The sequence below is a fragment of the Sapajus apella genome, unplaced genomic scaffold (assembly GCF_009761245.1).
Source record: "Sapajus apella isolate SASKATOON/1434 unplaced genomic scaffold, GSC_monkey_1.0 scaffold75, whole genome shotgun sequence".
NCBI classification, from domain to species: Eukaryota; Metazoa; Chordata; class Mammalia; order Primates; family Cebidae; genus Sapajus; species Sapajus apella.
Window position 1 is genome coordinate 4,388,144 of NW_022437015.1, and position 15,454 is coordinate 4,403,597.

Genomic DNA, 15,454 nt, shown 5'->3' on the forward strand with positions numbered 1-15,454 from the left:
ATCTCAGCTTACTGTAATCTCCACCTCCCAGGTTCAAGTGTTTCTCCTGCCTCAGCCTCCTGAGCAGGTGGGATTACAGGCGTGCATCACCATGTCAGGTTAATTTTTGTATTTTTAGTAGAGATGGTGTTTCGCCATGTTGGCCAGGCTGGTTTCGAACTCCTGACCTCAGGTGATCCACCTACCTCGGCCTCCCAAAGTGCTGGAATTACAGGTGTGTGCTACCACGCCTGGCCAGGATTTATAACATTTCTACAGGAGAATTTGGGAATGAATTGGTGATAGGTATATAGAAAACTAAGCAAATGGTAAAAACAAATCAATACTTCAGCAAAACATAATAAACAAGTACACAAAAAAGGAAAAACAATCACAGTAGTTAAGTAGCTTACAAATATTTACATAGCCACAATAAAGAAAACACTCCATATTAATTTAGGCAAATATGAAAAATTATATTGGGAAAACGAATGAGGAAAAGTGTGCATGTACTTGTGGTAAATTACTACCTTACACTTTAGAAAGGATGTATGTATGTAAGTAAGTACGAATTGCCAAGAGTTGAAATTGGTTACCTCCAGAAAGTAGAAATCACAGGTAGAAAGAGGTTTGGTCATGGGACTGGTTTTGATTTGAAGCCTTGTAAAACTATCTGTTTTTTAAAAATATGTATATATATTCCTTTGACATTAATCAAAATTTAATTTGAAAAAAATTGGATAAACACTTTTTGAAAATAAAAACAACTCTAAGGAAAAAAATTACTCAGTTCCAATCCCCGGAAACAACCTCCATTCAAATCATGATATATTTCCTATAGGTTTCTTTTTTCTAAGTATATACATTTAAAATTTTGTAGTCAGGATAACATCTGTATATACAGTATTTATTATGAATATTTCTCCAAATTTCTTGGTAAACACTATGCTTGGTAGCTGCAGAGTATTTCATTGGATGACTGTACAATAATTTATTTAATAATTTGCTTATTGCTGTTAAGTTACAGAGTGACAAAATCCCTGGAATATAATAAGCTCTCAATAATCAACACGAAAATGTCTTTCTTTTCTTTCATGAAAGAAAAATAATGACTAAAATGCCATACTAATTACATTTATAGCATTCATTATACACTAGAATGCAAAGAAATTCTAAATTTAAATGATGGGAAAGAGTTTACGAATCATATTATATACTAAAAAAAATAATGGTATAAAATAAATAGACATACTGAATTCATGTTTTATGTCAATTTGGAACTACTACACATCTATGAATACAGACTATAGAAATCATCACAAAAGCTGACCAATTTTGAAGAAAATATATTCAGTGTTATTTTATAATAGCATACATTTGAAAATTTTAAAGTATGTATAACATAGAGAACTAAGTTTCACTCTGGCTATATTACCATTAAAAATCCAAAATCTTACGTTATATGGAAGAAACGCAGAACACAGAGCCTTACTAAACACAATTGCAAATGTGTTAAAAAACAAAACACATACACACAATGTTAATAGTGGTTCTCTGTGGACAGTGGGATTATGATGACAAATTTCATCTTTACACCTCTATAACACATATTCATTATAGAGAATAAACTGTAGCATCTTTAATTAGAAGACACACTTGAAGGTTTATGGGTAAATGCTGCTCCAAAATTATTCCGCTTATTAGTATCTATCCCACATAAGCAAAAGATGGCATAGAGCTATACAAAAGAATCAAGCCTATGGAATGGTATAAACTACATAGGCTAAAAAACACACAAACATACATACACACAACACAAATGAAACCTTAAAGAACTTAAACATCTAAGTCCATACTGAGATAAACTACCCAGTACATTTTTTAGATATTCTTAATACTAAGTATTAGTATTAAAGTATATGCTTAAAACAAACATAATTAAAATATAAGGTATTTGCATAGTACTCCTATAAACCACCTTACACATGTCTTTTGATAAAAGCATTTCTGTCAGGTACATATCTAAGAGTGGAATTGCTGAGTCATAGGGTATTTATATGCACTGTTAAACTGAACAAACAGTTCTGTAACGTAGTTATTCCAGTTCACATTCCCACCAGCAGTATATGAGACTTCCAGTTGTTCTGGTCCTTGACAACTCATAGTACTATCTTTCTGTTTTTATTGTAAACCTTTAAAAACAGTTTAAGGTTCACAAAAATCACAGCAGTTGAGTTCCCATGTACCCTTCATTCGGCTTTCCCCCAATGGTACCCTACAACTTACATAACAACAATACATTGTCAAAACCAGGAAACTGATGTTGGTATAAACTCAGGTACAGAGTTCATTTGGGTTTCATCAGTTTTTGTTTGATGTATACTTCTACAAAATTTTGACATGTATGTAGAATCATGTTACCATTACCAAAGCTGGATATAGAACTGTTCTATCATCACAAAAAAATCCTTCCTTCTGTTATCCCTTTGTATTCAGGCCCTTCCCCTAACCCTAAACCCTGTCAACCACAGATCGGTTCTCTATCATTATAGTTTTGTCAGATCAAGAATGGCATTTTCCAGTCAGCATGAGATCCACCTAAGTTATTGCTTGGATCAGTATCAATAGTTCATTTCTTTTTATCACTGAGAAGTATTCCATTATATAGATATACCACAATTTGTTTATCCATTCGCATGTTAAATAACATTTGGATGTTTCTAGTTTGGGGGCCATAATAAATAAAAGCTGCTGTGAACATTTGTGTTTAGTTTTTACATGAAAATGTTTACAATTCTATGGGATAAAGTTCTGGGAGTGCAGTTGCAGGGTTATATGACAAGTATGTTTAGTTGTATAGTTTTGTTTTCATAAACTGCCAAATTCGTTTTCCAGAATGGTTGTATCATTTTATATTCCCGCCAATAATGTAGGACAGATCCAGTTTCTTTGTATCCTCAGCACCATTTAATGCTGTCACTATTTTTTATTTTAGCCATGCTGATAGGTGTAAAGTGACAACTCATGTGGTTTTAAATTACATTTTCTTTCTTCTTTAGAGACAGGATCTCACTCTGTCTCCCAGGTTGGGGTGCAGGGGCACGGTCATAGCTCACTGCAACCTCAAATTCCTGGGCTCAAGTCATCCTCCTGCCTCAGCCCCCTAAGTAGCTATGACTATGGTCATGTGCCACAATGCCCAGCTAATTGTATTTAGTTTTTTATAGAGACAGATTCTTGCTATGTTGCCCAAGCTGGTCTTGAATCCGTGGCCTCAAGTGATCCTCCCACCTCCGCCTCCCAAAGCCCTGGGATTATAGGCATGAGCCACCAGCCTCACCGAAATTACATTTCCCTAATGGCTAGTGATGCTATCTTTTCATATGCTCATTTGACATGCATAGCCTGCTTCAGATAAATGTCAGTTCAGGTCCTTTGCCCATTTTTTAACTGGATTTTTTCTTTCTGAGAGTTATTTGTACATTCTGATGATTCCTTTGTTAAGTATGCAAATTGCAAATATTTTCTCCCAGTCTGTGAGTTGTCTTTTCCTTAACAGTCTTCCACAGACAAAAGTTTTTATTTTTGATTAAGTCCAATTTTTGATTTTTTTCTTTAATGGATTATATGCCATTGGCATCATGACTAAGAACTCTGCCTAACCCTAGTTGAAGACGACTATATTCTATATACTGATACAAGGAAAACAGTTTTACATTTAGATTTATGATTCATTTTGACTTCATTTTTTTTAAATACGGGTAAGGCTTAAGTAAAGGTTTGTTTTTGGCCTATGAAAGTCTAATTGTTTCAATACCATTTTTTGAAAAGGCTATGCTCTCTCCATTTAATTGCTTTTGCATCTTTGTCAAAACCATTTTTAACTTGCATTTCTCTGATGATTAATAAGGATCATCATGCTTTCATACATTTATTGGCCATTTGGATATCATCTTTTGTATAAAGTCCTGTTCAAGTTTTTGTCCATTTTTCCACCGGGTTGTCTAGTTATTTGATTTTTAAAAGAGTTCGTTATATATCTTGGATGAGACTTCTTTGGATCTATATATTGGAAACAGCTTCTCCAACTTCATGGCTTGCCTTTACACTCTTAAGGTGAAATGACATTTGCATTAGTCAGGGTATTCCAGAGAAACAGAACCAACAGGAATTAAGAAATTGTGTGTATGTGCAGATATATTACGGGATTCACCTCACTGTGACTATGGAAGCTGAGAAGTGCTACAATGTGCTGTTCACAAGCTGCAAAAGCAGGGAAGCTAATTGTATAAATCCTGGTCCCAGTTCAAAGGCCTGAGATTCAGGGAGTAGGGTTGTGGGTGCGGGCAGTATGAAGGCTGAAGAACCAGGACTGCCAAACTACAAGGGCTTGATAAGATGGATGTCCCAGCTCAAAGAGAGAGAGCAAATTTGCCCTTCCTCTGCATTTTTGGTCTATTCAGGCCCTCAATAGATAGGATGATGCCCACTCACATTGATGAGGGCAATCTTCTTTACTGAGTCTACTAATTCAAATATCCTTTCAGGGATACCCTCACAGATGCATCCAGAAGTGTTTTACTAGCTGCACTGGTATCTCTTAGCCCAGTCAAACTGACATATAACATTAACTATCACATATTTGGTCAACATAAGTCCTTAATTTTAATGAAGCCCAAATTATCAATCTTTCCTTTTATAGTTAGTACTTTGTGTGCCCTGTGTATGGCCATCTTCTTACTACAAGATCAGGAAAATAATCTTTGTTGATTGCTTCTAAAAATTTTATTGTTTTCACTTCTGAATTAAACACTATAAGTCACTAAAAATAGTTACCAGAGAAATGCAAATTAAACTCTGAAGCCTTACCACTATATATCCATCACAAGCTTTAGAAAAAAGGACAAACAGCAAGTGATGATGAGGACAGAGAACAATTTAAATGCACACACAATACCGGTAGGAGTGCAAATTGGTACAACCATTTGTAAAAATGTTTTGGCTGTATAAGCTAAAGATGAACGTACCTATTACACAGCAATATCACTTTCAGGAATATATACACAAAAATACACACACACACTATTTTCTTCATCAGAAGCCATATACAACAATTATTTTTAAAGTTTAATCTTGAACTTTCACTTAGCGAGATGGAGTAGACATACTGTTCCCTATTCCTCACCACAAGTACAGCTAAATTTTCTGTATATATACAAGGAACAAAAGCAGCTCTGAAAAGTGAAAAGGATGAGGCAAATGGTAGGGACCTCAGGATATAAAGGATAATGTGGTACTGAGTTTCATGGGATACCTTTTTACTTTTAAAATCTTTTCCTTGAGACAGGGTCTTGAATTGTTCACCCACCCACGTTGGAGTGCAATGGTGTGATCACGGCTCACTCTAGCTTGGCCTGCAGGGCTCAAGTGCTCCTCCCGCCTCAGCCTGCCGAATAGCTGGGACCACAGAAATGCACTAATAAACCCAGCTAATTTTTTTTTTTTTTTTTTTTTTTTTTTTTTGAGAGACAGGGTCTCACTATGTTGCCCAGGCTGGTCTTAAACTCCTGTGCTCAAGTGATCCTCCTGCTTCTGCCTCCCAAAATGCCGGGATTACAGGTGTGAGCCACCAAACCCAGCTTTATTGGCTTTCTTTCTGCCTCATGTATCCTACATTGGTTGCTGAAGAACTCCAGAACGTGCAGTCAAAAAAATCTCCAAGAAAAACCTACCCTCCAGCCAAGGGACCAGGAAGGAGGCAGCATAGCAAGACAGAACTTGACAGGATAACCACCCAATTCCAACCAAACAGTACAGCAAAAAATGCAGCTGCGAGGGGGGAGATCCAAGATGGCCAAATAGGAACAGCTCCAGAGTGCAATTCCCAGCAAGAACAACGCAGAGGGTGAATGCTCACCACATTTCCAAACAAGTTTTCACTGCCCGCAGACCAGGAAATTCCTGGGCCAAAAAGCGCCACAAGTTATCAACACAGCTGTTTCAGCTGGTGCCATGAGTTGGCACACAGAAACTCACACAAATCTGGGCCGCCATTTCAACTGATGTCTGGAACACCTAGGACACAGAGCCACCCATACAACTAAAAGGGAGGGGGCTGAGACAGAGAGGCAGGCCATCTGGCTAGGGGGGGTACCACCCCACAAAGCAAGCAATCTGAAACATTCTGGATTGAGAGTTTCGCAGCAAGCAAAGCTGGACCCGGGACAGTCCAGCTCAGTGGGGGGAAGGGGTCTACCACTACCAAGGCAGTCTGCCAATATAGAGGCAGTTCACACACATAGCCTGCGGCAGCTCAGCAACACCTGTGCTGGCAGACGGTGACTAGACTACTCTGTGCAGGACACAGCATCTATGAAAAAAGGCAGCAGTACGTCAGGAACGTATAAATAAAGCCAACCTTCCTAGGACAGAGCACCTGGGAAAAGAGGCAGTTACGAGTTCCACTGCAGCAGACTTAAAAGTACCTGCCCAGCAGCTCTGCACAGAACAATGGAGCTCCCATCACAGCACTTGACCTCCTATAAGGGACAAGACTGTCACCTCAAGCAGCTCCCCAACCACCGTATACCCAAAGAGACCCCTCATAAAGGAGAACTCAGGCTGACATCTGGCGGGTACTCTTCTGGGACAAAGATAACAGAAGAAGAAACTGGCAGCAACCCTTAGTGTTCCGCAGCTCCCGCAGTGATCCCCAGGCAAGCAGGGTCTGGAGTGGACCTGCAGCAGTCCTGCAGCAGAGAGGTCTGACTGTTAGAAGAAAAACTAAGAAACAGAAAGAAATAGCTTGAACATCAACAAAAAGGATGTCCACTTGAGAGACCGCATCTGAAAGTCACCAACTACAAAGACCACAGGTAGATAAAACCACTAAGATGGGAAGGAACCAGCACAAAAAGGATGAAAACACCAAAAACCAGAACCCCTCTCCTCCTCCTAGGGATTACAACTCCTCACCAGCAAGGGAACAAAACTGGATAGAGAATGAGTGTGATGAATTGACAGAAGCAGGCTTCAGAAGGTGGGTAATAACAAACTTCTCAGCGCTAAAAGAACATGTGCTAACCCAATGGAAAGAAACTACGAACCTAGAAAAAAGGTTAGATGAGATCCTAACTAGAATAAACAGCTTAGAGAGGAATATAAATGACGTGACGGAGGTGATAAACACAGCACAAGAACTTCACGAAGCATACACAAGTTTTAATAGCCAAATCGACCAAGCAGAAGAAAGGATATCATAGAATGAAGATCAACTCAATGAAATAAAACGAGAAGGCAAGAACAGAGAAAAAGAGTGAAAAGAAATAACAAAGCATCCAAGAAATATGGGATTATGTGAAAACACCTAATCTATGTTTGATAAGTGTATCTGAATGTAACGGGGAGAATGAATCCAAGCTGGAAAACACTCTTCAGGATATTATGCAGGAGAACTTCCCCAGCCTAGCAAGGCAGGCCAATATTCAAGTCCAGGAAACACAGAGAACACCACAAAGATACTCCTCAAGAAGAGCAACCCCACGGCATATAACTGTCAGATTCACCAGGGCTGAAATGAAGGAAAAAAGGTTAAGGGCAGCCAGAGAGAAAGGTTGGGTTACCCACAAAGGGAAGCCCTTCAGACTCACAGCAGATTTCCTGGCAGAAACCCTACAAGCTAGAAGAGAGCGGGGGCCAATATTCAACATCCTTAAAGAACTTTCAACCTAGAATTTCATATCCAGCCAAACTAAGATTCATAAGCGAAGGAGAAAGAAAATCCTTTACGGACAAGCAATGGCTGAGAGATTTCATCACCACCAGGCCTGCCTTACAAGAGCTTCTGAAAGAAACACTAAACATGGAAAGGAACAACCAGTAACAGCCACTCCGAAAATGTACCAATGGTAAAGACCATCGACATACTTAAGAAAATGCATCAACTAACAGGCAAAACATCCAGCTAGCATCAAAATGGCAGGATCAAGTTCACACATAACAATATTAACCTTAAATGTAAATGTTCTAAATGCCCCAATCAAAAGACACAGACTGGAAAATTGGACAAAAAGTCAAGACCCATCGCTGTGCTATATTCAGGAAACCCATCCCACGTGCAAAGACACATATAGGCTCAAAATAAAGGGATGGAGGAAGATTTACCAAGCAAATGGAGAGCAAAAAACCAACAAAGATAAAAAGAGACAAAGAAGGGCATTAGATAATGGTAAAAGAATCAATGTGTCTAGAAGAGCTAACAGTCCTAAATACATACGCACCCAATACCAGAGCACCGAGGTACATTAAGCAAGTTCTTAACGACCTACGAAGAGACTTAGACTCCCACACATTAATACTGGAAGATTTTAACACTCCACTGTCAATATTAGACAGATCAATGAGACAGAAAATTAACAAGGATATCCAGGACTTGAACTCAGATCTAGACCAAGCAAACCTAATAGACATTTACAGAACTCTCCACCCCAAATCCGCAGAATATACATTCTTCTCAGCACCACATTGCACCTACTCTGAAATTGACCGGACAATTGTATGTAAATCACTCCTCAGCAAATGCAAAAGAACGGAAATCATAACAGTCTCTCACACCACAGGGAAATCAAATTAGAACTCAGAATTAAGAAACTAACTCAGAATCACACACCTTCATGGAAGCTGAACAACTGGCTCCGGAATGTTGACTGGATAAACAATGAAATGAAGGCAGAAATAAAGATGTTCTTTGAAACCAACAAGAACGAAGACACAAAGTATCAGAATCTCTGGGACACATTATAAGCAGTGTCTAGAGAGAAATTTATAGTAATAAATACCAACATGAGAAGCGAGGAATGATCTAAAATCGACACCCTATCATCAAAATTGAAAGAGCTAGAGGAGCACGATCAAAAAACTCAAAAGCTACAGGAGACAAGAAATAACTAAGATCAGAGCAGAACTGAAGGAGATGGAGACATAAAAAACCCTTCAAAAACAATCAATATCCAGGAGCTGTTTTTTCGAAAAGATCAACAAAAGAGACAAAAGATCATCAAGATGATCAACAAAAGATCATCAAGACCGCTAGCCAGATTACTTAAAAAGAAAAGAGCGAAGAATCAAATAGATGCAATAAAAAATGATAAAGGTGATATTGCCAGCAATTCCACAGAAATACAAACTGCCATCAGAGATTACTACCAACAACTCTATGTACATAAACCAGTAAACCTGTAAGAAATGGATAAACTCATGGACACTAGCACCCTTCCAAGCCTAAACCAGGAAGAAGTTGAAACCATGAACAGACCAGTAACAAGGGCTGAAGTTGAGGCAGAAATTAATAGCTTACCAAGCAAAAAAAAGCACAGGTCCAGAGGGGTTCATAACTGAATTCTACAAGATGTACAAAGAAAAGCTGATACTATTCCTTCTGAAACTATTCCAAACAATACAAAAAGAGGGAATCCTTCCCAAATCATTTTATGAGACCAACATCATCCTGATATCAAAAGCCGGCAGAGACTCAACAAAAAAAGAAAACTTCAGGCCGATATTCATGATGAACATAGATGCAAAAATCATCAATAAAATACTGGCAAACTGATTGTAACAGTATATCAAAAAGCTTATCCACCATGATCAAGTTGGCTTCATCCCAGGGATGCAAGGCTGGTTCAACATACGCAAGTCTATAAACATAATCCACCACATAAACAGAACCAAAGACAAAAACCACATGATTATCTCAATAGATGCAGAGAAGGCCCTCGACAAAATTCAACAGCCCTTTATGCTAAAAACTCTCAATAAACTAGGTACCGATGGAACGTATCTCAAAATAATGAAAGCTATTTATGACAGCTAATATCATACTGAATAGGCAAAAAGGAAGCATTCCTTTGAAATCTGGCACTAGACAAGGATGCCCTCTCTCATCACTCCCATTCAATACAGTATTGGAAGTTCTAGCCAGAGCAATTAGGCTGGAAAAAAAAAAAAAGGGTATTCAAATAGGAAAGGAGGAAGTCAAATTGTCCCTATTTGCAGACGACATGATTGTGTATCTAGAAGACCCCATCATCTAAGCGCAGAATCTCCTGAAACTGATAAGCAACTTCAGCAAAGTCTCAGGATACAAAATCAATGTGCAAAAATCACAAGCATTCCTATACACCAATAACAGACTTAAAGAGAGCCAAATCAAGAACGAACTGCCATTCAAAATTGCTACAAAGAGAATCAAATACCTAGGAATACAACTAACAAAAGATGTAAATGACCTCTCCAAGGAGAATTACAAACCACTGCTAAAGGAATTAAGAGAGGACAGAAACACATGGAAAAACATTCCATGCTCATGGTTGGGAAGAATCAATATCGGGAAAATAGCCATACTGCCCAAAGTAATTTATAGATTCAATGCTATCCCCATCAAGCTACCTATAATCCTCTTCACAGAACTGGAAAAAACCACCTTAAGCTTCATATGGAACCAAAAGAGAGCCTGCATAGCCAAGACAATTCTAAGCAAAAAGAACAAAGCAGGGGCCATGACACTACCTGACTTCAAACTATACTACAAGGCTAGAGTAATCAAAACAGCATATGGAACTGAAAGAGAGCCCGCATAGCCAAGTCAATTCTAAGCAAAAAAAAACAAAGCTGGAGGCATCACACTGACTGACTTCAAACTATACTACAAGCCTACAGTAATCAAAACAGCAATGGTACTCATACCAAAACAGACAGAACAATGGAACAGAACAGAGACCTTGGAGGCTAACGTCACACATCTACAGCCATCTGATCTTTGACAAAAATGACAAAAACAAGCAATGGGGAAAGGATTCCCTGTTTAATAAATGGTGTTGGGAAAACTGGCTAGCCATGTGCAGAAAGCAGAAACTGGACCCCTTCCTGACACCTTACATTAAATTAACTCCAGATGGATTAAAGACTTAAACATAAGACCTAACACCATAAAAACCCTAGAGTAAAACCAAGGCAAAACCATTCCGGACATAGGCATAAGCAAGGACTTCATGACTAAAACACCAAAAGCATTGGCAACTAAAGCCAAAACAGACAAATGGGATCTAATTAAACTCCAGAGCTTCTGCACAGCACAAGAAACAATCATTAGAGTGAACTGGCAACCAACAGAATGGGAAAAAATTTTTGCAATGTACCCATCAGACAAAGGGCTAATATCCAGAATCTACAAAGAACTAAAACAGGTTTACAAGAAAAAAACAAGCCCATTCAAAAGTGGGCAAAGGATATGCACAGACACTTTTCAAATAAAGACATTTATGAGGCCAATAAACATATGAAAAAATGCTCATCATCACTGGTCATTAGAGAAATGCAAATCAAAACCACATTGAGATACCATCTCACGCCAGTTAGAACAGCAATCATTAAAAAATCTGGAGACAACAGATGCTGGAGAGGATGTGGAGAAATAGGAACACTTTCACCCTGTTGGTGGGAGTGTAAATTAGTTCAACTATTGTGGAAGGCAGCGTGGCGATTCCTCAAGGACCTAGAAATAGAAATTCCATTTGACTCAGCAATCCCATTACTGGGTATACATCCAAAGGATTATAAATCATTCTATTATAAAGACACATGCACACATACGTTCATTGCGGCACTGTTTCTAATAGCAAAGAGCTGGCACCAACCCAAATGCCCATCGATGACAGGCTGGACAAGGAAAATGTGGCACATATATACCATGGAATACTATGCAGCTATAAAAAAACAATGAGTTCGTGTCCTTTGTAGGGACACTGATGAACCTGAAAACCATCATTCTCAGCAAACTGACACAAGAATAGAAAATCACACACCACATGTTCTCACTTATAGGGGTGTTGAAGAATGAGAACACATGGACACAGGGAGGGGGGCATCACAAAGTGGGGTCTGTTTGGGGGAGGACAGTGGTGGGTGGGGAGGTTGGGAAGAGACAACATGGGGAGAAATGCCAGACATAGGTGACGGGGGGATGGAGGCAGCAAACCACATTGCCACGTATGTACCTATTCAACAATCCTGCATGTTTTGCGCATGTACCCCAGAACCTAAAGTGCAATGAAAGAGATATATATATATATATATAAAATGCAGCTGAACCTCATCCTTCTACCATAACCAACTTATAACAAGGCACCTTCCAGGATGGGGTCAGAGAAGTCTGATTTAACAAGGTCCTCCCTCTCACCCAATAGTGTCAATAAAGACCACATAGGGAAACTATACATCCACCCACAACCAGCAGTTATTAAAAAACCCCTTCCCTTCCTACTGGAACTATACCACCATCCAGTAACTAGTGAGTCACCCCCTGTGGTGTCAGTGGAGGCCATCTGTGGAGAAGTAAACAGGTAATCTTGAGCCTCTGTCCCCCCACCCAGCCAAGGTAATACCAGTAGAGGCTTAATGAGGAGACTGAACTCCCACTATCAACTGGCAACAATGTGGTAGGGCACCTCATGCCCTGCCAAAATAATTGTTAGAAGACACCTACTGTAACAAAAGATTTAAATAAGATCCAGCATCTCATGATATAGTAACCAAAATGCCCAGTTTAAATAGTACTTTCTAATAAGAACCAGAAAAATCTCAAGTTCAATGAGAAAAGACAATCAACAGATACTAACACTGAGATGACAAAAAGGTTAGAATTGCCTAACAAGGATTTTTAAAGTAGTTATTATAAAAACGCCTCATAAGCAATTATTAACACACTTGAGACAAATGAAAGAAATAGTCTCAGCAAGGAAACAGAAGACATAAAAAAGAACCAAATGAAAATTTCAGGCTGGGCATGGTGGCTCACACCTGTAATTCCAGCATGTTGAGAGGCTAAGGCAGGCAGATTATTTGAGGCCAGGAGTTCAAAACCAGTCTGGCCAAAATGGTGAAACCCCATCTCTACTGAAAGTACAAAAGTTTACTGGGTGTGGTGGTGCATGCCTATAATCCCAGCTATTTGGGTGGCTCAGGCACGAGAATTGCTTGAACCTAGAAGGCAGAGTGCAATAAGCCAAGATCTTGTCACTGCACTCCAGCTTGGGTGAGAGTGAGACCTTGTTTCAAAAAAAAAAAAAAAATAGAACTGAAAAATATAACAAATTAAAAACTCAGAATGAGTTGAGTAGAATGCAGAGAAGAGAAGATTCTGTGACTTTGAAGCCTAAACAACAGAAATGGCCTAAATTGAACAACAGAGAAAAACAGAATGGAAAAGAGACTCAAGGACCCATGGGAGTATAACAAAAGATTTAACATTTTTGTCATTAGAGTCCTAAAAGAAAGTTCTCAAGGAGGGGCTGAAAATGTATTCAAAGAAATAATTACTGAAAATTACCAAAATTTATCAAGAAACATAAACCTGCAGGTTGAATGAACCACAAACAAGATAAACCCAAACAAATCCGTGACAAGATACATCAGTCAGTCATCTTCTGAAAATGTAGAAAAATAATCTTGAAAGAAGAGAGAAACAACACCTTATCTAAGGGGGGAAAAAACAACTCGAACAGCAGGTTTCTCATAAGAAACCAGGCAGACAAGAAGGTGGTGACACAATATTAATATTTTTCAAGTGCTGAAAGGAAAGAATTGACAACCTGGAATTCTATTTCCATCTGAAATACCATTCAATAATGAAGGGGAAATCATTTGTTGCCAGCAGACTTGCTCTGGCTAGGCCAGGTGTGGTGGCTCATGCCTATAATCCCAGCACTTTGGGAGGCCAAAGCAGGGAGATCACTTGAATTCGGGAGTTCAAGACCAGCCTGGGCAACATGGTGCAACCATCTCTACAAAAAATACAGAAATTAACCAGGCATGGTGGTGCACACCTGAGTCCCAGCTACTTAGGAGGCTGAGGTGGGAGGATGGCTTGAGCCTGGGAGGTCAAGGCTGCAGTGAGCTGAGATTACGCCACTGTATGCCAGCCTGGGTGACACAGAGCAACCCTGTATATATATATATGTGTGTGTGTGTGTGTATATATATATACATATATATATATATATATACACACACACACACACATATATATATGTATATATATATATGTGTGTGTGGGTGTGTGTGTGTGTGTGTGTATATATATATATATATATAAAGAATGGCTAAAACAAGTTCTCTAAATACAAAGCAAATGATATAAAAGAAGGAATAGTGAAACATTAGGGAGAAGTAACAATGAAAACAGCAAATTATAAATATGAGTCTATACAACACTTTCCTTCTGTAGTGTTTTCTAAATTATATTCTATAATTGAAAAAAGAATGACAACACAAAATGATATGGTTAAACACTTGAGACAGTCATATTATAAAAAGGGAATCAAAAGGATATAAAGAGGTAAGGTTTCTGCACCTCAATCAAACTTGCAAAATGACACCAGCAGACTGTAACAAGTGTGTGTATATATATGATGTAATATCTACTGCAACCATTATCAAAGCTATACAAAGAGATACACTTAAAAAGCACTATAGATGAATCAAAACAGAATTTTAAAAATATAAAACTAACCCACAGGAAGGGAGGAAAAATAAATCATAAACAAAAGAAAATAGAATGAAAGAGAAAAAATTGAACAAAAAAATAAAATGGCAGACTGAAGCCCTACATTAAATATCAACGGTCTACACACACCTTTTAAAAGAAAGAGTGGGTAAAAAATGAAACAAAAACATGACCCAAAAAAAAAAAAAAATGACCCAACCGCATGCTGTCTACAAGAAACTCACTTCAAACACAACAATATAGGTGAGATGAAGTAAAAGGATGAAAAACTATATACCATGCAAACATCAATCAAAATAAAACAAGAGTGGTTATATCAGTATCAGATTAAATAGATTTCAGAGGAAAGAAAATTATGAGGGATAGGGACACAGCAATACTAAACGTGTATAATAAACAACAGAGCTGAAAATATCAGAGGTAAAACCTAACAGAACTGAAGGAGAAACAGAGAAATCCACAGTTATAGTTGGAGACTTCAACCTTCCTCTGAAAAACTGAAAACCACCTAGACAAAAAAATCAGCATAAAGAAGAATACAGCAAACTCGTCGAAGAAAATATAATCAATATTTATAGAACACTCCATCCAACAACAGCAAGATACATATTCTATTCAACGCCTAGTCTACTTTGGACATAAAACATAGCACAACAAACTTAAAAGGACTGAAATCATACAGAGTATATCTCTTCAACATAATTGAATTAAACTAGAAATCCACAACAGAAAAATAATGGGAACCTCCAAATGCATGAAAATTAAACAACATGCTTCTAGCTATGAATCAAAGATGAATTCTGAAAGAAAATAAAAATATACTGAGCTAAATGAAAATATAACACACCAAAGTTTGTATAACTAAAGCAGTGCTGAAAGGGAAATTTATAACACTAAATGCTTAGAATTAAATTT

The 15,454-nt window shown here is 38.1% G+C and overlaps 1 protein-coding gene across 10 annotated transcripts in view; it reads right to left on the bottom strand.

Moving 5' to 3' along the window:
* Positions 1-15,454, bottom strand: part of ATRX (ATRX chromatin remodeler) — a 290,081-nt gene that overhangs the window by 71,868 nt on the left and 202,759 nt on the right. The gene's annotated exons all lie outside the window — the stretch shown is intronic.